Raw genomic sequence first — 6,325 nt, 5'->3', positions numbered from 1 at the left:
CTATTCCTAGAACTTTCCATTTTCCGTGACGTCATACACATGTTAAAACGTGTGCCTTCTTTCACGTGTTATGGACATACGTGTCCAAAACTTTTCCTATTTCTACAAAAGGAATTTTAACCTATATTCAATATGTTAAAAACATTATCTTATAAGCTGCATTCTTTCAATTTAAAATTTCATAACAAACTTGATAGTTAACATTCTTTCCTTGAAATATTTATCTATATTCTAAACAAATGTTTGTTTTACATTTTTAAATTCTCACACGTAATCTATTTCTAAACCTAAATTACGAGGTTCGAATTTCGCCTATGCTATTTCATTTTCATTTTAAACTAAATTCTCCATTTTTATACTTACATGAAAAGGGGACAGCCCTTATCATGTAACATTAATAATATAAAAAACAAATATTTTACGTTCTGTTTTAATAATATAAAAAACAAATGTTTTACATTCTGTTTTAATAATATAAAAGACAAATGTTTTACGTTCTGTTTTAATAATATAAAAACAAATGTTTTACGTTCTGTTTTAATAATATAAAAACGAATGTTTTACGTTGTTTTAATAATATAAAAAAAATGTTTTACGTTCTGTTTTAATAATATAAAAAACAAATGTTTTACGTTCTGTTTTAATAATATAAAAACGAATGTTTTACGTTGTTTTAATATAAAAAACAAATGTTTTACATTTTGTTTTAATAATATAAAAAACAAATGTTTTACGTTCTGTTTTAATAATATAAAAGACAAATGTTTTACGTTCTGTTTTAATAATATAAAAAACAAATGTTTTACATTCTTTTTTAATAATATAAAAAACAAGTCTTTTACATTCTGTTTTAATAATATAAAAGACAAATGTTTTACGTTCTGTTTTAATAATATAAAAGACAAATGTTTTACATTCTGTTTTAATAATATAAAAAACAAATGTTTTACGTTCTGTTTTAATAATATAAAAATAATTTCACAAGTCTCGCTTTAACAATTTCCACTGGATTGATTGAATTTTTGACGGATGTTAACTTTAAAAAAAATGTCAGGGGTGTAAGATCAGTTGTGCTTGAAAGCCAAATCACAACGCAATATTATAAAAATATACAAATATTTTACTTGTTTGAAATTTATAATTTAAATATATTTCGGAGTAAAACTCCATCCTCAGTATTTTGTATATATTTTTTTTTCTTTTTCTTTCTTGCCATGTTGTAAAGTTGGAGAAAGAAAAGTCAGTTAGTAAAGATCTGCGCGTTGTCTCTCAGCGGTTATATTTTTGAAACTTTACAACATGGTAAGAAAGAAGAAAAAAAATGTACAAAATACTGAGGATGGAGTTTGACTCCGAAATATATTTAAATTATAAATTTCAAACAAGTAAAATATTTTTTTTATTTTCGTAATATTGCATTGTTATTTGGCTTTTGAGCTCACCTGATGCATATTTTATTTTCTTAAAAAAATATAGAAACAAAAATATATAGAACAAAGCTTCTGTCTTAGAACTGCACACTTGTGGAACTCTCTTCTGTTTACCTGCTTTCCAGCTGACTATATAATGGCAGTCTTCAAGTCGAATGTAAACAAGTTCTTTATGAGCCCCCTTAAGTAATCCAATTTACCAAATTTACACTTCTAACAATTGCTATGATATTGTCCTTTTGATCACTGTACACTCTTTAACCCTTATCTTCGAGCAGCCTCTGGGCCTTGATAAGTGATGATTCTTTTGTAATATATATATATATATATATATATATATATATATATATGTGTGTGTGTGTGTTTAAAAAGTCACTGACGGGTTTTGAACTTAATTAATTTCAAAATCCTTCAGTGAATTTTTGTATATGTAATAACTTTATAATTTGTTGAAGTTTAGTTATTAACAAATAAAATCAAATGTATTTTTTTATAATAGTGCATAGGAGAAAACATTTATCACTAAATTAGAAAGAAAAATGTTTTTCATATTAAAGACCTCATTAACTTTTGCTTTTCTTAATGGAGCAATGTTAAGATGTGACACTGATACTCTGTTGAAAAATCGAGACTGTTTTATCCTACGTCTTAATGAAGAATTTTACTTTTCTTTTTTTTTTTTCCAAAGAAAAGAATTAGAAAACAAATTATTCATATCTATTTACAAGTTTCAAAGTTCATTATTTGGAAATAACAATTCCCCATTAAATGTTTTGTTGGTGCTCCGACAAAAGGAGGGTGGACCTGTAAATTTACCCTTGTCTGTTCGCACTTTTCTCAATAACTACGTCTTGGAATTTTTTGAAATTTTGCACGAACATTAAACATGATATGAGTAAAAAAGTAACAATGGATTTTGTGGGAAAACTCTCCCACCCCCCAGGTGCCTTTCGGATTACAATGCCTAAAAATGACACTTGTGTGCTTATTACAAAAATTGATGCCTTGGATTTTTATAAAACTTTCTGAAAAGTTGTAACTAACTGATTTCTATATAATTTTGTTTGTCTATACTTTGCAATTACTCTTGGGTGTGCTCCAAGAGCTCTTTTAGGTCTAATAAAAACACTCCATTTTTGGGACTATTTTACCATATTTGTCCAAAATTTTCTGTGTATGTCTATTCAGCAGTTTTGCCTGATGCTGAAGTAAAATTTAAATATGTTAAGGCCTTGGGGACTTTTGAGGCTAAATGAGGTGGGGTGGGGGAAAATGATGGACTTAGTCATTTCTTTTTTTGCATGGTGTAGAACTCAAATTTACATATGTTAAGGCCTAAAACTGCACCATTTGTTCATTTTCACCAGGATTTGACGTCCCATAGAGACTTTTGGGGCTAAATGGGGGGGGGGGGGTAAATGCTGAACTTAGTTATTTTTTTTATGTCTCGTTCACTGTGCACTTGGGGGGGGCATGCGTGCTTCACTTATTTATATAAGAAATGGTGTCAGGTGCATAAAAAGGCAATGAAATATGCTAATATATATTACTATAATGATTATGTTGTTTGAAGTAGCAGCGGTAGTGAATGTTGTTTTAGGTATACTCTTCATCAGACGAAAGCGCAAATCAGCAATTTCTTTCAACCAAACCACACATCACTCAATTTCCGAGCATGACAAATAAAACTTCTTTTTATGCAAAATTCAACTTTATTCATCAACTTAGTCTCCTCCTAGGATGGTAGATTGAATCCAACGCTTCTCTTACAATTCGATGCATCTTTTTTTTTCGCAAAACAATTTATCTTTGATTTTCAAATGTTTCAGTTTCCGATATCATTTCTTCATTGGAGCCAAGTCTCTTTCCCTGGAATATTATTTTTATTTTCTAATTTCTCCAAAACAAGGCATGAAGTCACTTGATGTAAGGAACTACGGGAGAAAATTTTTTTAAAAATTTTATTTGAAATGATTTCAGATTAAAAAAAAATTTATTATCAACTCAGTCTCTTTTAGGATGTGTAAATTTATTCCACGCAACTAAAAAAAAAAACTGTTGACTTGAAATTTGCAAGCTATGATCTTGAGAGTTTTATTTGCTTCAATTTTGTATTGGAAAACATTGCTTTTTGTGAGATTTCAGAATTGGTTGCTGGCCTACTTGATTTTTTCTCCCTAGATTGAGGCAAGTCAAGTGTTTGTAGTTTTGCGATTTCTTCCATTGCATGTAGCTAAAGGTTCAGTGAGGCTCTTAATGGGAAAATATTTAATTCATCTTACAAGTTCCTGAACAGGGCTCTCTACACGATCAAGTTCATATAAGCTCCCAAACGGGGAAATTAATACAAGATCCCATGTCATGGAAAAACTACAGAAGGCATGAGTTCGGCTTTAATGCCTTTCTGCAAATATACAAGGCAAGAAACGTTCCCTTAATAATCAGATTTCATCCCATACAGTCCGACACGTGTGGTTGGGATAAAATCTTTGCAGGAACTGAAAGTTGGAGCAATTAAATTTCCACACCTTTCATTTAATTAATCACGTTTGAATAAAAGAAAAAAAGAGTTAAATACAACTCATGACATGCAATAGCGTTAAGTGTTCCAGCAAATGAATTTTAACACACTCCCAGTTTCCGATATCATTTCCTTTCTATTTTTCATTCAATATATCGTACATGTCCATACTAAACCTTGTTCTTATGCACTTACATTACTGTGCTGTTTTTTAAGATGGTATATACACTAGAGGGAAAAATAGGAGCCCCTTCCTCTAAAGATGTGATTGTGATGGTGCTGCTCCTAGGATGCAAAGAGTTTGTAAAGAGGAGGAAAAAAGTAATCAATATTCATTACTTTTTTCAATACTTGTACAAGATGTCTCTCCATCCGTCAATTTTACAAGTTAAATTTTAACCTCCTATAATTTTTTTTGTCGTTTGTCATTCATGTTTAACTTGAAATGATGCTGCTAAAGCAAAGAATATTACATGTTTTATAGAACTAATGTTAATATTATTTTTATTTTTTTAAAAGCAAGTAATTTTACAATTGTTATAACAAGTGATGAATAATTTGAATAAAATAAAATATGCATCGAGTGTGCTTGAAAGCCAAATCACAACGTAATATTAAGAAAATAAATATTTTACTTGCTTGAAATTTACTGCATAAATATATTTTGGAGCTAAACTTCATCCTCAGTATGTTGTTTACTTTCTTTTTTTTAATTTGCTTCTTTCTTGCCATATTGTAAAGTTGGAGAAAGAAAAGTCTGTTTGTAAAGCGCTGCGCATTGTATCTCTGCGATTGTATTTTGAAATGTTGGAACAGCGCGTAGGCAACACGAGAATGATGTCAAGGGTGTGAGTTCCATATAGAAACATTGATTTACTTTGAATAAAATAAAATATGCATCAAGTGCGCTTGAAAGCCAAATCACAACGTAATTTTAGGAAAATAAATAAATATTTTACTTGCTTGAAATTTACTACATTAATATATTTTGGAGCTAAACTCCAACCTAAGTACGTTGTTTTCTTTCTTTTTCTTTTCTTTTCTTCTTTCTTGCCATGTTGTAAAGTTGGGAGATACAACGCGTAGCTCTTTACAAACAAACTTTTTTTCTTAACATTAGTAGGAGAAGAGCCTTGAGCCTTACAATTTGGACAAAACCAACCTCCACAAGACTATTCCTCAGAGATAACCACTTATTCAAAGTGGAACCATTTGTTACATTCATCACACCATATCATTGAGGCAGAGCGGAACCGTCATTTCTAACAGAACAAGTAGGACAGAAATAAGATTCCCTCCTCCTTCTTCTTTAAACTCAGTTTGTGGATGATCTGCAGAAGAAACTTCTTTAATTCCTAAGGGATACAAATGCTTTAAGGAATGAATTTGTTCACAACTATCTCTTAATATACAACTGGAACATCGCGTCCATCCTTCCCTTGAATGAGATGAAGAACTCTACCAAGACTCCAGAATGGGCTGGTTTGGTTTGGTGACTTTACTAAAACAAAATCACCGACTGATATTTTCTCAGGACAAAGAATAGGAAATAACCCCAACTTGCTTGTTCTTTGTAACAACAACATTTATTTCCTCATTCTCTCTTTACCGCTGTGACGTCCCTCACGTGATTGTATTCTCAAGTATCTTTCATGCCTTGCACGTGATTGCGAACATTATCCATGTCTCTCCCCTGATCGTTCTCCTTCTCTTTTTTCAATAATCTTTTTTTTTTCTTTCCCAGTAACGTCATTTTGCATCCGCTCTATGTTACACACATGCATGGCAAGTTTTTGGCAGACAATAAGACAACATTATGCCTTTCATACTAATCATTTTTACCTTCTGGACTTCTATAAAACATTATTTTTATTTTTTTAATTGCAAATAATTTTACAATTTTTATAACAAGTGATGAATAATTTGAATAAAATAAAATATGCATCAAGTGTGCTTGGAAGCCAAATCACAACGTAATATTAGGAAAATTAATAAATATTTTACTTGATTGAAATTTACTACATAAATATATTTCGGAGCTAAACTCCACCCTCAGTATGTTGTTTTCTTTCTTTTTTTTCTTTTCTTCTCTCTTGCCATGTAAAGTTGGGTGATACAACGCACGGCTCTTTACAAACAGACATTTCTTTCTCCAACTTTACAACATAGCAAGAAAAAAGAAAAAAAAAGAAAGAAAACAGCATACTGAGGATGGAGTTTTGCTCCGAAATATATTAATGCAGTAAATTTCAAGCAAGTAAAATATTTATTTATTTTCCTAATATTACGTTGTGATTTGGCTTTCAAGCTCACTTGATGCGTATTTTATTTTATTCAAATTAAATCAACGTTTGTATATGGAACTCACACCCTT

This window comes from Euprymna scolopes, chromosome 28 (assembly GCF_053919585.1).
Source record: "Euprymna scolopes isolate OS-2025 chromosome 28, ASM5391958v1, whole genome shotgun sequence".
NCBI classification, from domain to species: domain Eukaryota; kingdom Metazoa; phylum Mollusca; class Cephalopoda; order Sepiida; family Sepiolidae; genus Euprymna; species Euprymna scolopes.
This window is presented reverse-complemented; position numbering follows the sequence as displayed.